The sequence below is a fragment of the Platalea leucorodia genome (assembly GCF_965183815.1).
Source record: "Platalea leucorodia genome assembly, chromosome: 3".
NCBI classification, from domain to species: Eukaryota; Metazoa; Chordata; class Aves; order Pelecaniformes; family Threskiornithidae; genus Platalea; species Platalea leucorodia.
The window spans coordinates 58,879,672-58,905,031 of NC_138825.1; the positions used below are offsets into that span (position 1 = coordinate 58,879,672).

The window sequence follows — 25,360 nt, forward strand, 5'->3', positions numbered from 1 at the left end:
AGCTGCTAGTACAATAGGTTTGAAGTGTAACATTATTTGTACTGACTTATTGTTAGTCTCATTTTTACCAGCTTGCAATGGTTGGGAGGAAGGGTGATGAAAGGAGGTTTGCATCTAAAGGAGCAAGTGATTTGAGGTCTGCTTTGCTTTACCAAAATCTTAATCTCATTCATAATAAAATTAGTTTGAGTACCGTTTGGGTCAGCTGAGATCTGCCTTCATAAGAGTGTTGTATCTACATTGGTTTCCTTAGTCCAGTGTTACCTTTAATACGTTGGAATGCTAGTTGGATTTTGTATTTCATTTTTTTCACAGTGCTTTGTACTCAATCCATCAAAAGTAACCCATGGGTTTACTCTTATAATGTTGAAATGTGAAAGGAAATGCCGGAAAACTAGAGATTTTCATGTGATAACCTTTTTTGTGAGTGACTAATTTCTTATTCATCTCTTTATTAAGATCTTTCGCGGTTCTTCTCTGAAGTTCTAATTCTTTCTGGTTTTTTTTCCCCCCATACTACAGTGAATATCTTCTCACTGTTCAAGAACAATGTGATTGTAGTATTCTCTGCAGCTACAGAGTATGGATTAAATTTTGTTCTTTACTGTGAATGAAAGGAAGGAAGTAAAGGAGAATCTGGTTTTACACCTCTTTGGGCTTTTAGGGTATGAATACACTTCCACTTTTACATGGGCAGGAAGTCTTGTCAAATACAGATTCAATAAGGTGTTTTTTAAAACTGTTGCTTGAAAAAAACCAAGCTAGTAGATTTTTTTTCATTGAGTCTATTAACAGAAATCCTAATTTGTCCCAAACAGTAGAAAAGAGGCATTTTTTCAGTTTTATTTATATCAGCAAAGAAAGAAACTTCTGTGAGTCATTTTCCTCGTGTTAGAATTGGTTGTGTGAAGGAGGTGCAAAGAGTACTTTCCACACAGCAATACCCAGATTTGATCCGGTAGAGGTTATGCTATTTGGTTGCTGCTTGAATTACCCTTATCAGGGTAGTGCAATAGGTCCAGCACACACATCTGGACAGGTCTCCCTGTGTGTGGAGCCAAGGGTAGCAACCGTGTCATTCATAACCTCATACTGGCGCTTGTCCGTCTTGGATTCTTCTACTCCTTTACCATCTGGCCACCGTGTTACTGAGGGCACGTCAGTACAGTAAAATCTCACATGGTCCCTTCCTCCTGTCAAGAGCTCTGCTTACACACTCCTCTTGTAGCAAAGAGAAGGAAAAGTCTCCCAGCTTCCAGATTTTCCTAGATGAGGCTATCCAGCTCCTGTTGAGACAGAAGAGAAGCAGCATTTGAATGTTCAGTGGATAGTAACTGGGGAGGTGGCAAGTGGGATGGCTTCCAAGACAGCTTGGGTGGAGAAGCACAGCAGTAACCTGCATAAAGGGAGAGCATAAAGGGCCGCTCTCCACAGTGGAGTCAGGGGAGTAAGGAGGTGGACGGGCTTTTGTACAGTCACTTTGTTCACATGGCAGCTGAAGGAATACTTACGGATGTACCAAAGAAAACTGTGTTGCCTGTGTAAAGCAAAAGACAAACTTCATTGCATAGGTGACTACAAAGCAAATGGAAATCTGATTAGGTTTTCAAATATTGTTTAGAAATAATGACTGTACATAGATTCAAAGGGTGAGAATTGAAGATAACTAAAAATTATCACCTTGAAAATAAGATACATGATATTTGTAATTCTCTTAGATGTAAGACATCAATATCTGAATATGTATTAAACTATATCTTTGCTAAACATATTTATGTTGATATACTGTATCCTCTCAGCAAAAAGTATAATGGTTCTATTTAATTCCAAATCAGTATGTTTAGGTGGTTATTTTACTAAGAGTAAACATAGCTACAGGAAAAAACAAACAAACAAACAAAAAAAAAACAAAAAAAAAAAACACAAAAAAAATACAAATGGAAAACAAGATTAAATGAATTATCAAAATACTCTTCTTTTTTGCTGATTTAAATAACTTAAAAACAAAAATTAAAATAATTTCAACTTAAATAGTCTTTCTAAAGGTAATTTTACTTTTCCATGTTTTGCACTGCCACTGTAAATGCCAGACCTGAGGTTCCCTGGCCCCCGTGTCAGGCCACAGGCCCCGGTGGGGCATCTGCAGCCCAGTGGCTGCTTTCGTGCTCCATGTCCCCATGCTGTGGATATGGCTGCTCAGCAGCTCCGTCACCTGTGTTTGATATACGAGCCGTCCTGGGAAAGGGCAAGTTGCCAGAGCGGTGGGGTGGGAAGGAACAGGGAAGTCGTCTGTCCACCTCTTTGCTGGCCAAGTAAATGCGGGTGCAGAAAGTTCTCATTCCTGTCAGAGCAAAGTGCAAGCTTTCTCTGGGTTTGCCGGGGAGGGTGTACTGCTCAGTGAATAGCATCAGTTTCTAAAGGTCAGCTTTCTTAGAGATACTTCAAGTATCAAGAAAATACTTCTTTTTCCATGCTCGTGTCATTAGGTTATGAGCCACCCACCCTAGTGTTGCTCATCCGCCGGTGGGCATGCCTGTAACAAAGCCCCGGCAAGGTGATGTTTCCCAAAGGAGTTTCTTTGAAACACAAAAACTCAGACTTGTCCTGTTGAGAAACAGCTCTCCTGACAACTTGACAAACCGTGAAAAAACTGCTGCTTCTCATTTTATTTAACAGCCCTCCTATCTTTCTTTTAAGATGCTTACAAAAATCTGAGAGACCCAGGAGGAATCATAGTATCATTTGGAAGGAGTCAACAAAATTACTTATTGTTATATCCAATTCTCAATCTCCAGCATGGCAAACTTTTTACTGCCTAGAAAAGAGATGGGATTTTGAGAGCAGGAGCTATGTACTTCTTCTGTAAAACATTTGTATTTTACACTGTTATTCTGCAAATTTGAGCTTGCGTGTGGAAGTATGAAAGGAACTGACACAGAAAAGGGTCTGCATTGCTGGGGTTTTTGTGGTTATCAGGGTGTCGCAGTTCCCCATCATTGCTCCAGGCATGTTCTATATCCCTAACAAAAATTTGTTATTCTAAAGCATATCTTAAATCATAGAATCATAGAATCATTTAGGCTGGAAAAGACCTTGAAGATCATCAGGTCCAACCGTTAACCTAGCACTGCCAAGCCCACCACTAAACCATGTCCCTAAGCACCACATCTACCCATCTTTTAAATACCTCCAGGGATGGGGACTCAACCACTTCCCTGGGCAGCCTGTTCCAGTGCCTGACTACCCTTTCAGTGAAGTAGTTTTTCCCAGTATCCAATCTAAACCTCCCCTGGCGCAGCTTGAGGCTGTTTCCTCTCGTCCTATCACTTGTTGCTTGGGAGAAGGGACCGACCCCCACCTTGCTCCAACCTCCTTTCAGGTAGCTGTAGAGAGCAATAAGGTCTCCCCTCAGCCTCCTTTTCTCCAGGCTAAACAACCCCAGCTTCCTCAGCCGCTCCTCATAAGACTTGTGCTCCAGACCCTTCACCAGCCTCATTGCCCTTCTCTGGACACACTCCAGCACCTCAATGTCCTTCTTGTAGTGAGGGGCCCAAAACTGAACACAGTACTCGAGGTGCAGCCTCGAATTCAACACTGACGCAGCTAGAGATGCTACCTTACCTTAACTCAGAGATCACTATGGAGAGCAAGGCTTAGTTATGATAGAAATTGTTCCCGGACTGGCGAGATGTCTACCTCACCTGTTTCCCAGATTCCTGCTTGATGTCAGATGAAGCACTCGGTAATTTCCTGTGACACACGGGGCCGTCAGCTCCGGTGTTGGGAGCAGACGCTCATCCTGCTCAGCCAGCCCCCCGACAGGTTGGGGAAGGCATCCCTCAAACCGGCCAGGGAGCTGAGTCCAAGCTGTTGCCTCTGCCTCATGATCAGTACCCGTCCATACTCATTTCAAGACAGTATAAAGTTAGTTTTAATAATAGGAAAAAAATACCCTGCCCGAGTATGTAAACAGGTAGATAGGAAAATAAACTTGTGGTAGAATTTAGTCAAAATGAAGTATTTATGGCTAGATTAGATTCTCCTCTAGTAAAGATGGTTTGAAAATTATTAGACTATTGCTTGCCAGAGGGCAGGTTGATGGATTTAAGAAAATTTATGACCAGTTCCTGCCAGTTCAAGTTATGCTACTGTTACAGAGCAGATAGCATGTTTTTTCCTTTTATGTGTAAGCTGATGGCGGATGGGATGGATGTTGTTTTGGTAGCTATTGATTGCACAGTGGCTTTGTGCATCTAAGATTTCAATAGAGGCCATCTGAAAGCAATAATTAAACATTACTTAAATATGGTATATAATTTAAAGCTCTCCTGCCTTCTTTTGTACACTTTTATTTCATCCTTGACAGTTTTGAGGATCAAACCACATTCGAAGAGGTTGAAGGGCAATGCTGACAAAAAGAGAGAGCATAAAAATAATCCATTGGAATATGTCCATTGGAGCCATGATCAGCTGTGAGAGTGCTCATCTAGACACTCAGCAGTGCTTTAACTGTTACAATATTAAATGCCTTTGATTTCTCATTAATACTTTGAAAAGTGGATTGAACTGCTTCCCCCACTGTTTGTGCTGTTTGTTTTAACCACTCGTTTTTATGATTAATCTGAAATTTAAGAATCTAGATACTAATCCAGCAAAGCACATAAAATGTGACTAGTCTGATTAGAATAACTGGAATTTCTTATGTGCTTAAATTTAAGCACATGTGAGTGCATAGTTGTAGTAGTGCCTACATGAAAAGGGATAAATAAGGCAAATATGGAGAAACAGAAAATAATGTGAACAACACTTGTAAAAAATGAAAGATTAGTTTAAAACCAATACTTATGTAAACTTGATCATTTGCTTACTTGGCGTAAGCATGATTGATAAAGCAGTGACAAGTTTAAAGTCTAATACGTTAAAACACACCGCTAGTTTGTCCTTTTGTTTAGTGCATGTTTCTGTTTTCCTGATATTGTGGTTCAAGGTAGATGAGCTTGTGAGATTTGTTTTGTTTTGTTTTTCTAATGAAACCATTTTTTCTATGCTAGAATGCGCAACGCTATTCAAATTTTTACAAAACCCGACATTTCATGAAACTGGGTTGATTTCCCTAAGTTTCATATGAAAAATTAGGAAAAAGTTATACAGAAACTACCCTCCCATCAGCAAGCTCTTACTTGATGGAGTTACCTTTGGCGAATTTCAAAATGTTTCACATAAAGGAGTATAGTCCTCTGAAATACTCTGTATGTTACCTTTCACAAATCATTCCTTGAGATTCTCCTTCCTTCCATCTGCTTTCAGCGGCACTTCACATTTTTGATAGAAGCAAGAAAGCAGATTTTTCATTAGCACTGTGAGATATGATACCTTCCTTGGCTTTTAATTAGGTTTTCATAAAGCAAGTATGTTTTCCAGGCTGCAAGATTTTTAACTGAGACAGATTTTTGTGGTGTTTTATTTATGTGTATTAAACCATATTTTAATACCTACAAATGAGTGTCCATAAGCCTGGGTATTGTCTGAGTAAATATCTTGTCACCAAGATCCTTGAAGTTTTAAGTACAGCCTTCCTGGTGTCTGACTGCTTTTAGCCCAGTATGATATTTAGCTTGACTTTTAAACAGACTAAAATTTACAGCACTTTTAAGTCCCTATTGGACAGTCAGGATATAGATGTAAATAGCTATACATCCTTAATTTGTCTCCTTATCTGCTTTTATTTTAGATGAACTTTGAAACTGTATTATTGAATTACTGCACTGTTTAAACAAAAGAAGACTCAAATAAAGACATGATTTGTATGGACGTTGCTACACAAAATAAAGCTGCATTGTAGTTGCCTCGAAAAATCAATGTGTCATCACATTAAAAAAGGACTCCTCTGCTGTAACAGATTATTTTTGCTTTGCAGGATATGAAAATGCCATTTTATTCTTTGCCCTTGAAAACTCTTTCTTTCAGCACAGGGAACAAATGCTTCTACCTTTATCAGGTTTCTTTAGCTTATAACTGTATAACTAGGAAAAGTAATCAATTATAAGGCATGGCAATCTGGCCTTCAGTAATAAAGATAAAATAATAATCATTTCAGTCTCAGAGGTTACGCAAGTCCATTGTTCCCTTCCTTTGAGGCATCTGCTCATCCTGAGTGTGATACAGAGCACAGTATAAAAGGACAAGTTTTCAAAGACACAAATTTTGTTCCCCAGCAGGTGGGTCTTAATCCCAATGGAATTGCACCTGGGAAGTAAAGCAGATTTTGAATCAGTATGTTTGATAGTTCCTGGTAGTTGTGCTGAAATCAGCCTATCTAGGATTAGATCATCACAGAACAAGCATTCTGTGCGTGCTTACACTATGCACTTACATAGTCTTTCATGCTGGATTTTCCTGTGTCTTCCCACAAAGTGTGATGTCTCTTACGTTCAAGCTTCCCTTTATTCTAGAACCACCCAGCTCTTGCACATACTATCACCTCATTTCTCAAGGCACTTAAGCCGGAACTTAACTTTGTGTCCAAAGTTTTTAACTTGAAATAGTTGAAGTAGAATGCTGAAAAAGGCTGTACTCTTTTTGAATCATGGCTGGTTATACAAATGTGCTATTTTCTCTTTCAAGCTCTCATGCTAAGATATTTATAAAATAAACCAGTAAAGTCGCAAAATACAGAATTTTATGGTGATGGTTAGGGTATTGCGCCTGCTGATTTTCTGTAAATTCCTTCTTTCTTCTCCTTGTTTTGCAGAGATCAGAGGAAAGTACAATATTAACTTCCATAAACCTTGACCCCTCATTGCATCTTTATTTTTCTCCTCCTTATTGTATCTCATCAGCCAAGCATTTTGACTAACATGCTCATGTTTCCATGCTGCGCACTTCCCATTTCAGATGAGAAGCGTCCCCGCTTTATTTCTTCTTGGAAAGGATCTGGGGCTCTCATTTAAACACATCAGCAATATGATTTCAGAAAAGTCAAGGGAATCAGGCATTTCTATCTGTGTTGACACCCTGTCTTATATATATCACTAATTCATAGGAATATTATCCATTATATGAATTATAGTTTAATGGGAGCTGGATTGAGTGCTCTGAAGTTAAGCTCTCACGTGGCTTACTGTAGGCTTTCAGTGTGATACTGAACGAATTGGTTCATGTCTCAGTGTTGTGGTTTTCCATTCATGATAAAGGGATGACGGCAGTATTTCCTTTTTTCAGTTCTTTCTCTTATCTGTTTTGAGTGTGATCTTTTAGCTGAGGAACTTTTTTGCATGTGTGTGTTAGGTTTCATAACAGAAGCGCTAGGAACAGACTCGGGCCCTACTGCCACTGCTGGGAATGGGCGGTTTTGTGATGCCTTCTCATTGAACATCCTGTATGCTTTCCGGGAGATTTTGACTGAATTGTTTAAGAAGGACATGGATGTTTTCATGTAATTTGGGAAGTTACAGGCAACTTTTCTGTCCTTGGAAGCTCGTGTTTCTTTTCTGTATCCTCAGTCCCTAGTTAGCGTAGTTTCTACAGTGTTTATGCCACCATAAATGTCTGTAATAATTGTTCAACTTGCAGCAATCTAAAGATGGCATGATACATAGCTGAAAGAGGAATATTTACTACATTCATAGCATTTAGCTGGTGCTGGCATTCAGTGGAGAGACTAAAGTAGATGTCCAACAGGGCAATCTTACAAAATGAAGAAAAGCAGTCATTTTCTGGAAATTTATGATATCCCACTTAGCTACATCATTTTATAAAGAACGCACCTTCACAAGTAGTCTTCTTCGTGAGTCATCATTACCCATGCAAATGGGGTCTGTAGAGGCTCTAGAGTGACTGAGGAATCAAAGGAGGAAATAATTCTTCGGAGTGTTGCTTTGTTGGTCATTTCTAGAATTACAGGTGCAGCCCCGAGAAGTGGTTAAGGGTGAAAACAACTGTTAAATTTAAATGAATTTTAAAGGGCATTAGGCAATCAAATGTTAATGTTACCTCAGTGCATTTGAAAAGGAATGGAGGGTAATCAGGATGTTGTGTTACAAACATTTCTGTATCAGTATTGTACTATTTCTTTTATATTGTTTTTTCTCCCCTGCAGGGACCATTAAAACATTCAGATCTGAATTTCTGTAAACTGTACAGTCTCCTTAGTTGTCTACATTTGTAAGTAAAAACTAATGTAATTACAGTAATTTTTACATTATACCAGGAAAGTCATGTAAATCATCATTAAAAATGGTTGAAGTATGAACTTATTTTTTTATTCTAACCTGAGGAAGTTTTTCAGAAAGCTGTTAGGCTCGACAGGAAAGTAGAAGGAACAACTGAGTAATTGACAGGATCCATTTAATCCCGTTTATCCATGAGTTTGATTTTCCCAGGGCAAGAGCTATAGTCTGCGTTGTCACGCAAGGAGAAAGTTTGAGCATACACAGTATGTTATCCAGTCTTTACAAGTGATCAAGCGTAAGAGCAGACTCTTGGCTATGTTTGCATTGCTCTCCATTTTATTTTATTTTTTTTAATGGAGAGTAGTTTGTTTTTATAGATAATTTTGTTTAAGGGTAAAACAACGGACAAGAAAAGTGGAAATGTTTCGCTCTGCACTCTGATTGCGCATGCTGTAGTTTGGAAAATGGATTTGTTCCACTGGGAAAGCTTCAAATTGAGGCAGGGTGCTTTACACCAGGCGCGCTGTAGGCAGGCACAGGGTGCGTGGCTGTAGTACAGGGAAAAACCCGTGGAGGGGCCTGGCAGCACCGTGCAGTACCCCCGCACTCGTACCCCCGCACACGTACCCCAACAGCACCTTCTGGCCCTGCACCCTCTTCCTCTGTGCATCGATGAGCCCCGCTCACCAGCTTACATGTGGATTCATTTTGGAAAATCCCTGTTAACTTCAGTTCAATTCTGCGCTTCTTAACAACAACAACATAAATAATATTAATAGTAAGAGACCTGTTGTGAATCCACCGGTGCACAGGGCGAAGCCGCTCTGAGGGTCTGCACGCTCGGGCTCACCCCCCTGTGAGGGGATAGGACCTTTCACACCCTTTTCCCTTGATCTTTACTCCTCAGCCTCTTCTAAAGGCAGCAAAACTCGAGGGCCTCATCCCCTACGGTCTCCCGATGAAGGCTGTCCTCCCCTTTCCGTGTCGTACTGGGGTTTCTGATCCCATTTTCCCAGCCAGCCATGAACAACAGCCCCGCTGGTGGCTGGGGTGCCCGGTCCCTGCAGTGCGCGGGCCTTGTGCAGCAGAGCAGCTCGCCCGCTCTGGCGGAGATTCGGCACCAGCGGCCGCCAGCTGTGCCCCCGTAGCGGGAATCTCCACGGCGCAAGCTCTTGGCACATCACCCCTTTTCCTCTGCATGCCATTTGCCTTCTCTAGGCTACCGCCTTCACGACCAGCCTGGTCCCTGCCAGACATCATTACCACCTTGGCCCTGCCCATTTCTTTTAAAGCCTGTTCAACTCATTTCTCCAATGGCCGCACAGCGGTGTATACCTGATTACTCTGTCTCAGTCCCCATAAACCAGTGAAAAGGGCTGTTGGCAGCAAAGGTGGGGTAAATAAAGGTATGACCGGGCATGAGCATGTTAAACAAGTAAAAGCTCATGCAGCCAGTGACTGAGCGGGTGCTCTCTGCTACTTCCAGCCAATTGAATTAATTAGCTAAATGGATTTGGGAGATCCATTCCTTGTCCCACAGGCCCTGTCCTTCCTGGCATCTCAAGACAAATGACAGTCGTGCGCATCATGGTATTTAGTCTCTTTGATGAAAAGCTTTGATCTGTGCCTTGTTTCTGTGGCCAAGCATGAGGTTCAAGGCTGGACAGGATCTCACGCAGGATCACCGGGGCTGTTCACCTGTTTTCAGGGAGGATCAAGCATACCTCTCTTCATGTTGACAGGTGTTTGTCTCAACTGCTTCCATTGCTTCCTGTGACAGCATTACATGTTATACCTGTAGATAACCTGCTGCCAGGCTGATCGTCCTTCTGTTAGAAAGCTTTTCTCCGCAACTGCATAATAAGTCTTGTCTTACGCATGATGGACATGGAGAACAATTAGTCACTATCCTCTTCTCATAACAAACTTTTACATATTTTAAATGTGTTATCATGTCTTCTCTTAGTCTTCACTTTTTCTAGACTAAACAATCTAATTCTTCCAACCTTCCCTTGTTCTACATCTGTTATCATTTTTTGTGGCTTTTACCTGGACTCCCTGCAACTGTCTCCGTCCTCCGACAGCCCGGTAGGCAGAGCTGGACACAGTAATGCAGTCAGGGCCTTACCACTGCTGGTAGGGGAAGAATAATTACTTGATTTGTTTACAGTATTACTATGAATATATATTGGGCTGCATTTTTCTGCAACTGGATATCACCCTGATTTATAATTTGCTTATACTCCACTATAACTCCCCTGCAGATCCTTTTTGCATTACAGTTGCCTAGCAAGTCTAGTCCTTTCTGCAAAGCAGTTGCAACTAAAAACCACGGCCTGCTCTGACCTCGGAAGCCTAACATTGTTTTAAAGCACATTCTGCAGCTTTTTAAAATACGTCTGAAAGAAACTTCCTGAAGAAACTATGAGGGGTGCTGTGTTATATCAGTATAATGACAACCACGAAGAAATGAGGTATAACCTGCTACAACCTTACCCTTGTGACAGGTAGTCAACACACAGCATAATAAATATAATCTTCCCTGAGCAGAGGCTAGAACAAAGCTAAGTCTGACAGGGACTTCTACAACCTATATGAATGTAAAAAAAAGAGTTGAACAAGATAAGTCCTGTATTGGTAGAACACCCAATGAGTGCATTGGTCTCAGAGTGAAAACTTTATGGTTGATCTGTCTCTTATGGGCCAAACTGCAACCCCACATATGCAGGCTTTTTTTCCTTTAGGAAAGGATATATGCGGTTCAGCTATTTGAGCATGTTTCTTGTTTTCTTTGTTTAAAAAATGTTCTGTAGCAGTTGTTTCAGACCTCTGTAAATGGACGACAAATAGCTTCATTTTAGTTAAACCATGTTGTGGTTTAACCCCAGCCAGCAACCAAGCACCACACAGCTGCTTGATCACTCTGCCCCGGTGGGATGGGAGAGAGAATCAGAAGAGTAAAAGTGAGAAAACTCGTGGGTTGAGATAAAGGCAGTTTAATAGGTAAAGCAAAAGCTGCGTGCATAAGCAAAGCGAAACAAGGCATTCATTCCCTACTTCCCATGGGCAGGCAGGCGTTCAGCCATCCCCAGGAAAGCAGGGCTCCATCACGCCTAACGGTTACTTGGGACACCATCACTCCAAATGTCCCCCCCGTCCTCCTTCTTCCCCCAGCTTTATACGCTGAGCATGACGTCATGTGGTGTGGAACAGCCCTTTGGTCCGTTGGGGTCAGCTGTCCCAGCTGTGTCCCCTCCCAACTTCTTGTGCCCCCCCAGCCTACTCGCTGGTGGGGTGATGTGAGAAGCAGAAAAGGCCTTGACTCTGTGTAAGCACTGCTCAGCAATGACTAAAACATCCCTGTATTATCAACACTGTTTCCAGCACAAACCCAAAACACAGCCCCATACTAGCTACTATGAAGAAAGTTAACTCTATCCCAGCACAAACCAGCACAAACCAGAACTTTCTTTATAGCCATTTCTTACCCTGCTATTAGTGCTATTTCAGTAGCTCTGTGGGTAACGGCAGCATTTTTCTTTCTTCGGAGGCTCCAAATATTAGAATGATTTTAGGGGAGTGGTTTTGGATTCGGTTTGTATTCGTACTGATAGGTTATATATCATGTGTATTATATAATGCCTGTAATTTAAGAGTCCACAAAGAAAACAAAACATTTATTATATTCTGAGGCATTTCCAGGGAGTGAATAACTATGATTAACTGAATAGGCCATTAGCTACCAATTACTCTGCTCAAATACAGCTGAAATAGCATCTCTTTAGTGGTAAAAATATTTGGCAGCACTGCACTCGCAAAAAAAACTTTGCAAATGACATTTTTGGAAAGTCCTCTACATTCTTAGGAAACTCCAAAGAAGTTGTATTTAAAGGCACCAGACTCAATTTTCCTAGGCTGAAGCTGTTCAAGAAATATAAGAAGTATATATTTTAAGTGACTATTACATTTCACCAATCTTATGCCCACATAGTAGGAATTCAATAATTAAAGTAGCTATGATGATAAAGTTTTCTTTGGATTTATTAAGCCTTCTCACTCCATTATCTCCATTATATTGTATGTATTTATCTCTGGTCAGATGTGTTTGTTCTCCGCAGCATATATGTTTTTCAAACTATTTATATCACTGCAGAAGCATGTTCTACAATTAGCTAAAAAATATATATTGGTTCATTTTATAATAGCAGAGTTAATAATGAAATACTGATAGCAAGATTTTTCTATTAGTGATATGAGCCAAAGAGCATGACCTACCAGTCAATAAGTTAATTACCTTTTTTTTACTTCTGTTTTTTTTTTTTTAAATGCTATTTTGGCATTGAAATAGATTGTTCTTTTTAGTACATCTTAAACACCACCTATTGCACTGCCTTGTTTTATTTACTAAAAACTTTGCTTACAGTAAAGGAATTTTCCTTTGTGCTGAATTTTTGTTCAAAAGAAGAAACAGAATATGTCTTCAAGGTAAAATAAGGGTCTTCAGATTGTTTTTTAATTTAATATTCTTGACAGCTTAATCTGATTAGAAACCCAACTATCCTCTGAAGTTTCTTTATCTTCCTCTGCCTCAAACAACTTGTTAATATATTTTCATGCTTTGCATAATGTCAAGTCTCTTCAGAAATGCTGGTGGTAGTTACAGTAAGAAAAGATTATAGTAATTAGCAAGAATATTTCTGGTTTAAGTCCTTCGGTGAACAGGAATGATATGAATTTGGCCATGCTGCTCTCGGGAGACCCTTGGCATCCAGAGCAGGCTGTGTTCCTCCACTGACTAAAGCTGATGGATAACTTTCTGTAGATTGGGGGGTCTGTGATGGAGCTGAGGAACAAAGACTGTAGCTCTAGTGAAAGTCTTTTTCAGAAAAAAAAAATTGTCTCTGCACAACTAAAGTTTGACTTTAATTTTCCCATTTCTGAAAAAATTGTGTCTACTGACAATAGTATGTTTGAAAAATCTAAAGGTTTTTAAGCACCTAATATTGAATGCCTGACAACTTTGAAACTTCACAAGATTTTAGAAGTGGGCATGTACAAAAGGGATCATTTTAAAAGCAGTAGTATCAAACAAATGCAACTACCATTGTTTAAAAACAGATCAAAGTCTTTGTCAGACTTAATGGAGAAGAATAGTGGCAATTGAGATGTTTGTGTTGACATGAAGAGTGTCTGGGTTTGTATTTTAGAAGAGAAAGGTGGGCTCAGTAGTTGGTAAAATAATAAATTCTCTGTTAAGATTTCGTTTGGTTCTTGCAGTAGTGTGAATAATACTGCTTACTTAAGTATTTTGCTAATTATCATAATTACTTATACAGAACTATTTCAGTTGGCTTTTTTATTAAGAAGGACATTAAAGATTATTCTTTTTTTTTTTTTAAAAGAGCTAGATTTAGGCATTCTAAAATGTCTAAAATGTAATATGAGTGCATGTAGAAACAAAACCTATTGAACAGTTCATCCAGTTAAACCTCCAGTGTGGATTTAATAGTGAGTCACTGAGAGACCATAGCTGGCATAATAGCGGCCAATAGTCTTCAACAGGTGCCAGAGCCTTGACTATTGCCTGAAGCTCTGTCGTCCCATAATGATTATCTGAGGCGTTTTTTATGTTGTGGTATTTAATTGGAATAACTGAAATAGATGCGCAGTAACGCCAATATAGATTCAATCAATTTTTTTAGTATTTGCAGAGAGACAGCTGACTAGAAAATGGAGTTAATGATCTGAAAGAAAATGACGTACAGGAAGAGTATCTTCTGCTTATTTAATGCTGGACTGATCTACCATCAATACAGAGACATTTATAGAATAACAAGAGTATTGGAGTAAGAGGCATTCTGTTTACATAATTTATAAATTTGAATTAAAGGTGCCAAAACATTTTTAGTGCTAGGCCCGACAAGACAGAATCAGCACTGGAATTATTGGCTTTCTGATCAATAGCAGCTAAGGTCACAGAGAAACCACAAGTAATGTCAGATAACTTGTACCTAAAATAAAGTTATTTAAGGCGTTAATTAAAGCTAAATATAAATAAATACATTTAGATGTAGACTGATATTTTCAAGCAATTTTCAGGATCTTTAAGAGAAGCTCTAGGTTGCAAGATTCACCTTTCATGGCTATTCATACTTTTCTAATTCACCAGGGAGACAATTCCTGCACTGCAGCTATTGGAAATGGTATTTCCACTGCAGAGTGGAACTGCGAAGGGCACGTGCGAAGGAAGCTGATGGTCGCCACTGCGTGGCTAAAGCCAGGGAGAAGACACAATTCTTAGACAGCAGAGGAGCATGCAGACACGGCAAACACATTCATTCTGCCGACTGGTAAAACCCTAGCAGATAACTGCAGATGGGAACCTTTCATCCAAAGGAGATGCTGAAAGACTGGGATGAGATTTAATTGTACAAATATAAAATCAGGCATTTAAAGAAATAAACACAGTTTCTGCAATTACTTTTTGGAGACAGTAAAACGAGGGAAAAACAAAGTGCGTTTATTAGTTGTGAGATGTCTCTGAGCCATTGGTGTAATACAGCTGTGTAAAAAAAAGGTAAAATGCTATCTTAGGACATATCAAGCAAGGTATCTCCAGTAGAGAGAGTGAAGTTATCAGCACCTTTATAGAAGGCCTTTGTAGGATAAAGTATGTAAGTCTCATCAACTGTGTTCAAGAAAGATTAAATCAAACTGGAAGAGACTCAGAGTTAAGCTAGGGAAAGAATAAGAAAACTAAGAGGCAAGAGGATGCTAACAGATGTTGACTTAATCTAGTAAAAGGAAGCCTAGGAAAGAGACCATGATCACGGTCTCTCTAACTGCCTGCAAGTAGTGCACACCTGAAAAAACAGAAAATCTGCTTATTGTAGACACAAACCTCAGGGATATAAATTGGTCATGCATAAATGTAAGCTGCAAATTAGAAAAAAAGATTCTAGCCATCAGAGCAATGAATTTCTGGAACAGTAAGCAAAAAGATGTTAAAAAAGAAAAAAAAACAACAGCTTTTAGGATAGAGTTTGACCGGTTAATGGAAAGGAATACGAGGAGCCTGCACGCTGAGACCTTTGTCTCCTGTTCCCCTACTTTGTACCCCTCCTATTCCACACAGTGAAGGACTATGGACAGTTTTGTATGCTCCTGAGATTGCCGTAGGGAACCAGATGCTCATAGGTGTTCAGTGAGGTGGGACACAATAGTAAAAAAGCAAGAAGACACTTCAGCTGTAAGAGAGAAGAAAAATCTAGGTTTGTTGGTTGTCTTGGGATCTCTGCAAGCCATCAGTGTGATACAGCCCTGACAAATGCTCAGAGAGGTGTAAGAGCTTCAAATCCATTTCAGGGTAGGGATGCTGATTTGGGTTTCAGCTTGCTTCCTCCACGTTGTTGGAAGCCCAACCATCATTACTGCTTTGAGACAGCACAGGGAGCTGCTTCGTGCTGCAGGCAAACAATTTGTTAGGTGATTCCAGCTGATACTCAGTGATTGTGCAATGTCTTTTTAGTTACTTTGTCCCAGTGCGACCAGTTACGGGAACGCGACAGCCTCACAACTGGGAGGCAGTGGCGCCTGACCTGCGTGTCAGGAGAGGTGCAGGCAGTGAGCCATCCCCCTCCCTGCTGGCTCACGCCAGGGGAAAGCAGCAGTTTGGGACAAATTACATTCATCTGTACCCTGGCAGCAAACAGCTCCCTAAATCAGCCACAGCCACCCGTAGGCTGCCCCAGCTCCTGCAAGGCAAAGAGGTCCAGGTTAGTTTAAGGCTTATCCCGCAGGACTGATGCAGCACGGGAGCAGTCGCGCTGTCAGCTCCCGGCTCTCCCACGGGACGTGCGGCTGTGTGGCGGGGATGCTCTCGCCAGGCAGACCGGCTCTCGGCGCCGCCCGACTCTGAGCCCGTCCTCACCGCTTCAGCGCAGCGCAGAAGGGTTCACGTGAACCGCCCCTGCCGTGTTTATGGATATGCCTTTGCCTTGAAGCAAACCAGAAGCATTCCTGCAGTCAAGCCCAGCCGAGGAGAGATTAAGGCTGCTCTTCGTTAACACCTTGGAGTGTTTGCAGTTTCCAGCTCACACCCTCTGCCGTACTGTAGCCACCCCGATGAGCGCTTTTTGGCTTGAATGTAGATGGAGTGTTCTAGCAAGTATGTCAAGAATTGGCTCGTGGTCAAGATTCAGTCACGTAACTGTGTAGACATACCCCAAAATGAACATAAATCTTTGTCTCCCTCATGGCAATACAGAGCAGGATAACTGCTTCAGCCTGCAAAGCTGGCAGACAGCAAATTTGGATGTTTTTTGTCTTGCAAATGTCAAACATTCAAAAATTGTGGCTTCAAAAATTATAAGACTGGCTTTAAAATCTTGAAATCTTAAAATTAAGGCTCTGGAAATCCCTTTTATTTTGCCTTCTGTTTTTCTCAGCCTCTTCCGAGCCTATCACCTCTAAAAATCACATTTTGCACCTTTTCTTTGCATCTATGAGCACACAAAAATAAACTAAAAGATGAAAACTCACATTGCGACATGAGCAGCTCTCTTCAGAAGGAGAAGCTTTACAAAAAACATCACGTCATGGAGCTCATGAGAAACTCTCCAGAGTTGACAGCACTGGATTTGATAAAGCCAAGGACTGAGTTTGGCCGGAGTTTGCACAGCTGCAATGAGGATATAGTTTGGATTACAGAATTCTTGCTGAAGGAAGATACGTACGGAGTAAAAAAAAAACAGGCACAGATTACCTGAAAGGAGGGTAAGAAAGCGAAGAGGTCAGAGGTGGCTGCAGTTGTTGGCTTGTGCAGTGTGGTCCACGCATTTTCAGTCATACACCAGGGAAACTGCTGCAAGGCTGTGACATTCCCCCTCCAGCACAGAACTCACCCACTCCCATAAAATGTTACCGGGTCCCCGGCTGTATCTTGGAGGACTGGCAACTGGATTATCACTTGGTGCCCTAATCGGATCTGAACTACAGAATGCAGTATGCCACTGCATTCTGTTCATTTCTAACTGATATCACATATACCACCACATTCAATGCAGAAAAGCTTTTAAAAGTAAACAGATTTTTTTAACGTGTTATATAGGATTCTTTCTAATGATTTTAAATTGTTTTAAAGAATGGTATATACTACTATTTCTGTCTAGGTGAGAATTTTCTCATATTTTAAACTTTCATGAGATTGTTAAACTGGCAGATTCTTGTTAATTTTAACATATATATCTAAATAAATTCTTTAAAAGCTTAGAGATTTTGTTATCTATTGTAATTAAGTGTAATTTGAATTTGGCACATTGCAGCTTCCCTTTATGGTATCAAGACCCTTAGATATATTCTAATACTTCTGCTTAACTTTTGCCTGTTAATTTGTAAAAAAAAATCAACTCTGAGAAACTTTTTGAAATACAGGTACAAAAATCATACCACAATTCAGATATTGAACATTACTACTCATTTTTTCCAAAAAAAACCAAACCCTTAGATTGAGTCGTATAAAACACCGTCATAATTTTCGAATTTTCTACTGCCTGTTTAGATATGACATCGCAATATACAACATCACATGATGTTCTAAATGTTATTATTACCTTGACAGAGTCTTCTCTAACATCAGAGACAGGGGCTTCATAATTTAATTCAAACGTACACAATCATCAGCATTTCCTTACTGTAAAGGCTAAGACACTTGACTTCAAGGAACAAACAGATCGAGGTATTTCATTACCAGTAGTCTACCCATAAACTTTCACTGAAATTTAAAGTCAGTTAAATTATGTAGGTTTTACGCTACTTGCTGACATCAGGAAAAGTTCTGCATTTGCTATTAATCTCTATTTGGTAACTTCAGTCTTACTTACACTGAATGTGTAATTTTTCCCTCTGTCAATCAACATGCTAGCGTTACACTGTTTTATATACAGACTCCTATTTCTGCTTTTGAAAAAAATGCGTGGGACTCATCTCACTTAACTTTACCCTCGCAAAACATTTACACTGCAAAACCGACTGTTTTGTCTCTGTAGCGTAGAGCGAGCGCTAAGTAGCGGGGGTGGGACACCCACCCACCTCTCACGGCTGCTCCTGCCGCTTGTGTCAGACACTTGGGCGAGCGTGGGACAAATTCTCATCCCATCATTGACTGGCTGTAGATAACTCTGGCTGGGTACGTGACATTTATCATGGGTTTGCTTGCCTATACAGTAGTGTCTAGTGCCATTGAAAATGTCCTGATGGTTCCCATGCTAATGGGGCAGGAAACCTTTAGGCCATCTGAGAAGGCACTAGACACCTAAGCATAGATAACTGAGTCCCATCCTTGGGGACCCGGCCCAGGTGAGGTGAGCAGCCCCCTACCCCGTTCCCTGTGCCTGGGGCGGCTCCCCTACACGCTGTCTGAGGCGTAAGCAGAGATTTTGTGCGCGTTGGAACTGCATCTCTGTGTGCCACTTCAGCCACCGTGGAAAAGCAGAAGTCACTCAGGAAAAAAATGCACTGGGTATTTCCAGAACATACAGCAGTATTATACAAGGACCACTGTAGAATTACTGCAGAGGAATTGTCTTTTTATTTCCAGCGTAGATGGTTTTAGGTCACAGTAATATCAACTCATCCACTTTGTCTCTTTTGCCCGTGGAGGGGGTGCACCTCTGATGCCCTGTGTCCAGCTTTGCCTCACGCGTTGCAGGCTTTGCCTGCACTCAGCCAGGCCTGCCCTTGGGCCTGTGAGACACCTCCCGCTGCGGTGGCAGGACCCAGCCCCTGCCAACAGGCGAATGCCTCTCCTCTTCCTCCCTTTTCCCCAGAGGGGTATCATCAGATCCATGTTTCTAAGTTGGGAAACTCACTTAGGGGACCTCATATGCAGGTTTCAGTAGTCTTGGCGGAACAAAGCAGTATCCTATCCACATGTTAGAGCTCAGGGCTCTTCAAAGCACATGCAGCCCATTCCCGTATCGTAGGCAAGATCTGCATATCCACACAGAGAGGGGACAGTTCAACCACTGAGCGGGATGGTGCAATCCCTCTCGTCTCCCTTTCTCTGCCACGAGATGGCTGTGTCGTGATGCTGGTACACAGAAAGCAGGGTTCACCCCTTAGCAGTTCACCTTTCCTTGCCTGCAAAGCAGACAAGCTGAGCAGATTTCATTCTGGATCACAAAGAGAGCGATGATGATCTTTTAAGAGAGAAGTCGCCATGACACATACATCTTTCCATGTCCACAGGGGATCAGCTCTTCTGCTCCTGAGCGAGCTGCTGCCTGGGTTTTCTCTCAGCTATGTTTCTGACTGAGCAGTTCGTCTGTCTTTCCCTTTCCCTGTTAGCAAAAGTCTTGATCCCAGGAAAGGTCAGAAATCCTAGCCCTGAGTCTGACAAAAAGACGAAGGTAGTTTTGGTATCTGGATGTCAACGATTCTCGATGAAGTCTCTTAAATCCTTATAATTTAAAATCCCTAGAGGTGTTCTCAGAGAGGCACAGACATCTGGTTTATCTCAGCCTCAGGCGTTTTGACTTCCCGTAACAAGCGATTTTTTGTGGGAATCCTTCTCTGCCTCAGCGGTCAGACAGCGGGCTGTACGTCACGAGCGGTCCTGGGTCAGGCTGGCTGGCCCGTCTTTCCTTCTCCTATTTCCCTCTTTTCCACTGGAGAAAGTAGAAAGTATCCATGTGTACTCTTTATGTGGCTGTCTCTCTGTAACCACGTATTCTTCAGAGGACAGCCTTTCTCTTCTTTTCACTGGAAATCCAATGGGATATATCCCTAAATATCAAATCAAATGAAATTTCTTGTTAATTACAGGTTGGTTTTGTGTTGTACTTACCACTAGTTTGTATTTCAATTCCTGCTCTTCTCGTTCAGAACTGAAAATACAACCTTGTACATCACTGGGAAGGAACCGGGGGCTCTGTCTCCACCTCAGGAAGCAAGTTATTTCACTTTTCTAAGTAGCTCAGATGATAGCATAAACAGAATATGTCATAGAGTGAGAAGTAGAAAAGGTCTGCCAAATAACCCAAATTAGGTAAGAAGAGTGATCTGTGCCTCCTGTATTTGTGGAATTGGCTTCTGTCTCCATAAAGATTAATGTAAATGGTAATCCGTTCTTTGAAAGGCTCAGTATGACCAGTCCTGTTGATGTTAGCAGTCCTTGTTCAGTATGTTTCTGATCAAGAACTTATGCAAGATAAATAGTAAACAGTAATTTTGCGGCTTGGAGATTTGTGAAGCTGTGCAACTGATTTATTTCCAAAGGAAGTATTGTAGTGGTATGTCTTTGTTGCTTTCTCAGTGGAGGTTTCCATTGAACGAAACTCAATTTTAAGAGGCTATGAAAGACTTCCATTAAGCCTAAATTGAACAATATTCCAGCAGAGCACATACTTCATAAAAGTAGCTATATGGATGTAAAATCAGTTGTCAGCAAGACTGTCTTCTCACTCAAAATCTTTTCTCCATAATGCTTTCATTTTCAAAGTGTATACAATACTTCATTTTAAAAGATATTTACTAGTATTATCTGCTTTATTTGAACAAGACTGTATGGCAAAATATTTCAGTTGTTATTATTCTCATGTGTGCTAGGGAAACTGGGCTAGAATAAATGATTATGTGAGTGCATAAATGATTTGGAAACCATACGCAGAGAGTAGTTCTCAGTGATATACACCATTAAGTGCAGTTCTGCAAGTTCCTTGTTCTGGTACTAGTCAGTATTCTCACTGACAGCTTGGATGAAAGGTTAGAAAGTACGCTTAATAAATTCATAGAGCAGAACAAGTGTGTTGGAAGCAAAGCAATTGAAAATGAGCTTGATAAAGTAGCAGAGTAGCCTAGAAAATATCAGCTTTCCGGCAGTTAAATTAGAGTAAATGCAGAACTATACAGATAGCTCGACATGATCAGCTGCACATAAATACAGATGGGAAACGACTGGCCAAGCAGCAGTTCTGCAGAAAAGACCTGGTGTCGTAACGATCCCAAGCTGTTGTGCTACTGCAAACAAGGCCAGAGCTATTGTGGGCTATAGGAAGGGGAGTAATAAAGCATAAAATGTAATTCTTGTGCTCTACTCAGCACTGATAAGGCCTCAGTGGAAGAGCTTTACCCATTTGCGGGAACTGCAGCTCAGGTAGGATCCAACAAGAGAGCAAACTGGGCTCAGAGATCTAAAACACTTGGGCCTTCAAGGAAAGATTGAAGGGTTGTTTAGTCTAGAGATGAGAGGAGGAAAGGAAGGCATGATAGCAGCCTTCGTATAGCAATGGGTGACTCCAAAGAGGAAGGGAGTTAGTTGCCATGTATGCTGTCGGTACAGGAAAGCAATAATAGGCTTAGGTCTCAACAAGGATGATTTAGTATAAGCATCAGGAAAAAAACATAAGTGGCAAGGAAAAGTGGAGCCCTGGAATAGGTTGTTTAGGGGGAATTCACGGGAACTTCAGCCTTGCAGATGTTTAAAAATAGGTTAGGCAATCAGCAGGCATAGTATAGGTCAGGGATGGGTGAAGCAATCTCTCAAATTACCTGCTAGCCCTATGCCTTTAGTGATTTCTATCTATGTGATAATGATAATAATTAGACATGCAAAAAGTACCTTGGATATCTCCACAAAATTTCAGGGTATGTGACAAAAAAATTAATACTAGTTCTGGAATTTATTGCATGACTTCTGTATGTACATTAGATCGAAGCAATTATACTTCTTCTCATTTTGCCCATGTCAGTATTGATTGAAAATTACTAGGGTCTGATGGCTTTGTGAATGGTCTTTGTGAAATAAACAGGTGAACATAGGCAGATACTTGTGGTAGGATACAAAGCGCTCAATTCTAGCCATAAGAAAGTTTGGTCTTTAGTCTGCTTATAGTCCATGGAAGAAAGACGGACACCTTTTAGACATTACCTAAGGAGCGGGTGAGTCACCCTTCAGAGGTGCCTCTGCCTCTCCTTCTACCTGTTCTGCAGCAAATACATATTGGAGGCGTATTCTTGGTATTTCTTTTTTTCAGTCTGTGATACTAAAAGTTTGGTTTTCTGAGAACCAAAGTGCCTGGACTTCACAGAGGACTATCTATCTGGAAAAATTATAAGTGGCAGGAAATCAGAGTAGATAACCTAGTGGTCTTTTCTGACCCTCGGTTCTGTGAAGCTTGTTCAAGGAGTCATTTATGAAGGATTTATAGTTGTTATGATGAATAGTTTTTATCAGTACATAATGGACGTGACCAATATGTGCTAGAGAGAGTTCTATACCAAACTTACATAAGCCACTTATTAATCTGTTGGATTCTTGCTCGTTAATTGTTTATTAACCCTCTAAATTGTTTACACTGTATCTTGTGCACAGTGTGTGTGAGAGACAACACAGCACTTCTGGCCAGAAAATCTGCTATAAAAAATTATTCTTTACAGAGATAATATTGTAATGAAGATTTTAAAGTACTAAGCTACTGGACACTGAAAGGGAAAATTAATAATATTTTTAAAATAATGGTATGTTTAATCCTGGATAATATTCTAGGGACCATGGAGTATAAGACACCTTTCTCCCTCATAAGCTTCCTGTGCCTAACAGAGAGACTGTAAACTTTATCCCAAATCTGTTATTTATGAAACATTTGCTATTGCCTGGTAAAAAGAAAAAAGTCTCATTTATAGGGCTTTTTAAAAATTGGAATTACGCTCCAGCGACCAGTGATGACTAGTTATTGTTCCTTTTGTCAACAGGCAAGATGAAGGAGGTTCTGGCAGCTTACCATGTCCCGAGCTCTGCAGAGTTAAGTGAGAAGTGCGCCCATGTGCTAGCGTGCATCACATCGCATCTTGGGGCTGAAGTGCCAGAAGGATCCCAGCGCTGCAGACTGAGACGGCTCTGAGCACCTCAGTACCCCGTTTCTGACAGAACCCAGGGATGGCAGACTTACTTACATACCAGTATTACCTGTCTGGGGCAGGTTTAATTTTATAAATTAAAACCATAAACTCTATGAGTTTCTAGACCATATTTGTGCTGTTGAGGATGATCTGCTCAGATGAACAGTTTTGCGTCCATCGGAGAGACAGGTTCTTCTGCTGGACCAGAAGATGACAGTGGACTGTATATTGTAACTAATACCATTTGTAGCATCTCCTAGTGCAAATAATTGAAGAACAGGTTGCAAGAAAATCTTGTAGGGAGTAAGACGTGCTTTGTTTTGATCTACAACTTTTAAAAAATGTTTTGTTTTTTTAAAGATAACCACTTTTACATAACACTATGTGTGCAGTCTATGTGCAGCTCTTCACTGTGGCTGTCTATATTCCAGAGATGATGAATTCCTTGTGAGACACCTGAACCTTTTTAGATTTGTGATGAACCCTTAAATTATGAGAGTATAATGAAAAACTAGAAGGGAAAAGTTCCAGGGCTTTTATTTGACTAGATGTCTCCAGTTACTTCTTTTTAGTGTCCTGAAAGGAGGCGGAAAGGGCGGGAAGTAGAAATGAAATACAAAAATTACATTGCATTTCTTTTTTGGCATATGCACCTATCCGAATGTGTGTTTGATCTAATAGCCAAGGGGAGAGAAACAGCTACATTAGTTGAGCCCTCACATGAAAGGTCTGCATTTTCGGGCAGTATTTCCTAAATTTGTTTCTTGAATAGCTATAGAAAAGAAGGAATATGTATATGCCCCACCATATGTGAAAAGGACATATGTGCCATTCCTTTATTTATTTTTGCTCTTTCAAAAATTAAAGTGCCAGTTATTTGGAATGCTGTAGTCTGTGGTCTCTTTACATTTGTTTAGCGAGATCCTTTCAGCAAGATCATTCCCATTACAGTGTAACTGCATGGTGACCACAGCTTTGGGCCTGTATAATAAAGATCTAAATTCAAAATTTTGTTTCTCATCATTTTCTCTACTTTTATGTTGTATCTGCAAGTCTTTGATTGGAATCCTGCTTATGGCTGATCACTGTTTAGAAGAAGATTTGGCAAAAAAATGTTAGAGAGGAAGGTATTTGTATGATTGGACCTTGTTCTCCTTTGTATCATTGTTTACAACAGGTTAAAGGGCAGAGGGATACAAAATGTTAGCAAATCAATAGTAATGCTTAAATTCAATTCACACACGAGGCCCCAGGACAGTAAGATTAGGCTCTTTGCATCCTGGATTTAAGACCATACTAAAGGATTTGACATCTGGTCTCTATTAATTAGTAATCCTGGAAAGGTATGGGAGGAAAAAGCTGCAGAAAAGCTGAATCTAAGCTGGCTTTGATTTGCTGTGTGTGCAATATGTTATCCTGAACACATGTACAGCAGAGTTTAAAAGCCAATTAGACTCTTTTTCCTTCCCCCTTCTTATTTTCTTCTTCAAAGACAAGTTTTTAAACTATAAAAATATTCTTCATGTAGCAATTAAGTTTGTGTGAGCAAAGACTGCACATTGCATTTCAAAAATTAATGTGGTCCTGACAAGGCTACCCTAGCCATGCTGCATTATAGGCAGGGTTTTGTCCCGCTGACGCTACGGTTAGCTTATAGCAAACATCTGAGTTCACGTCAACAGGGCATCCCGGACCTCTGAAACCTCTTAAGTCGGGCATCACCGTTATCCTGCATCTTATGTAGTTGCATGCGGATGGCAGAGCGCTCACTGCTGTGAAGTCCGTAGCAGTGCATTTAAGCATGAATGGGGTCAGACAAGAGCGTCTCGGTGCAGTTTCCGGATCAATTTGAGCTGATTTAAGGCTGTGCTGCTGCTGACGGGAGGAAGCCCTGTCTTCCCTTTCTGCCCCGCTTGCACCTTCCCACTGCCTCCCTCGAAGAGCTGCACACCTCTGAGGCTTCCTGCGCGGACTGGAAACATCCCCGCGTCAGAGTTCCGCTCCTGTGCCAGCTCTGACACCAGGAAGAGGGTGGGAAAAAACACCTTCTTATCAGCAGCTTAGTTTTAGGTCGGCTTACACTGATGGAGGAACCATGCCTTCGGGTCCCTCTAGCTGTCAATTAACTAATCTTACCTAAACTTTCTGTTTAAGCACATTGCTTTCTTATGGCTGAGAAGTGTTCCTTGATTCAGCGACACTGCAAAGAAAATAAAGCACTGGAAATTAATTAAATCCATAGGAAAAAAAAAAATAATAACACCTTTAAAATTACCTGTCGGTGGTAGTAT

The 25,360-nt window shown here is 40.8% G+C and overlaps 1 protein-coding gene across 1 annotated transcript in view; it reads left to right on the plus strand.

Annotated features, from left to right (window-relative positions):
- SCAF8 (SR-related CTD associated factor 8) overlaps nt 1-23,829 on the plus strand; it is a 102,874-nt gene extending 79,045 nt beyond the window's left edge. The window contains exon 21 of the mRNA XM_082306800.1: nt 22,923-23,829. The gene's annotated coding sequence lies outside the window, so the exon portion shown is untranslated. The remainder of the gene's footprint in view (nt 1-22,922) is intronic.
- Nucleotides 23,830-25,360: the final 1,531 nt, after the last annotated feature.